We start from the raw sequence: 1,282 nt of genomic DNA on the forward strand, positions 1-1,282 counted from the left end.
CTGGGCGCCGCGGCCCCCCAAAAACGTTGGTCAGATGCCACGAAGTAGGTGGCAATGCCTTAACCGTATGCGTGTTGTCAGGCCCGAGGGCCTCTTCCATCCTTGTCAAGGGGAGTGCTAACCTTCTCTCCTTTCATACAACACGCCTGCCTCTGCGTCCGGGCGACATTTAAGGACCGCCGCCCAGGCCACCTTACGCTCAGGGCGACTCGGCATGGCGCGCCCCGCGCAGACAACGCCGGCGGAGGCGCCCGTCCTCATTGCGGAGCCACCATTGTCCACGCTTTGTCGCCCAAATCACCACAGGGGCTGCCGCGCGTGGAAAAGCTCGCCGGTCCCTTCCCTAATATATTCATGAGCCCAGCCAATCAGAGGCTGGGAGGGACACGCGGAAGTCGCGAGCGTCCTTCAGAAAACCAGATTCCCCGGAAACAAAACAGGGCCGGCGCGCACTTCCTACAGCGACACGCCCACAGCGACTGTGGGGACAGAGACTCGCAACTTCCCGCGGAAATGGAAGTGACTTGAAGCGAATCAGAGGACGAGGAACGAAGATCCGCTCCACGAACTTCCGGACGCGGCTCTGCGCTTGGAACTGTGGGTGTTGGAGGGGCGGGGAGGCGCGGGGCGCGGTCTGCGCACGCTTCGAGCCGGGGCTGCGCGGCTTAGCGCATGCTCCGTGACCGCTGCAGGCAGCTCGTGGGTTTCAGGTTCGAGCCCCGGAGCGGGCAGCTGCGTGCAACCGGCCTCCACGTCTCCCGTGTGCCCTTTCCTAGGGGCTTGGAGATTTAAATCCGATGCGCCCCTCCTTTCTCTCCCGCAGGGCCCTAGCCCCGGGCGCGCGTGCCGTGGGAGAGTGTGTGTGTACACGTGTGCATATGTGCAGTAAGCAGGTGTGAGTGGTGGTGTGCGCTGTGTACACGTGTGTGCGTGGAACGTGTGGGTGCACGTGTGCACGGTGTACACGCGTGTGTAGGAAGTGAGCACGTGTGCGCGTGCACCTGTGTGCATAATGTGTGTGCTCACCGTGCATGCATGTGCTCCCGCGCGCCCACACGCATGTACATCGGGTGCACATGCACGTGTCCATACACATGTATGTGTCACAGGAAGGAACACAGACCTGCAGGGCGCCATTCCAGGTGGCTGCGGCTGTGAACAGCTGTATGGCGTTTCTCTGTGCTCATTTGCATGTCCGCTTCTCAAAGGCATTAGAAAACTGCGAAATTAGAAAACATCTCACGGTGGGGCGCCTGGGTGGCTCCATCTTTGAGCCTGACTT

General features: G+C 61.3%; 1 non-coding gene across 1 annotated transcript; it reads right to left on the bottom strand.

Annotated features, from left to right (window-relative positions):
• Window positions 1–18: 18 nt before the first annotated feature.
• Window positions 19–144, bottom strand: LOC115285270. Its single transcript, XR_003905465.1, has one exon. It is a non-coding gene; the product is annotated as a U6atac minor spliceosomal RNA (small nuclear RNA).
• Between the last annotated feature and the right edge of the window lie 1,138 nt (window positions 145–1,282).

This window comes from Suricata suricatta, unplaced genomic scaffold (assembly GCF_006229205.1).
Source record: "Suricata suricatta isolate VVHF042 unplaced genomic scaffold, meerkat_22Aug2017_6uvM2_HiC HiC_scaffold_6184, whole genome shotgun sequence".
NCBI classification, from domain to species: domain Eukaryota; kingdom Metazoa; phylum Chordata; class Mammalia; order Carnivora; family Herpestidae; genus Suricata; species Suricata suricatta.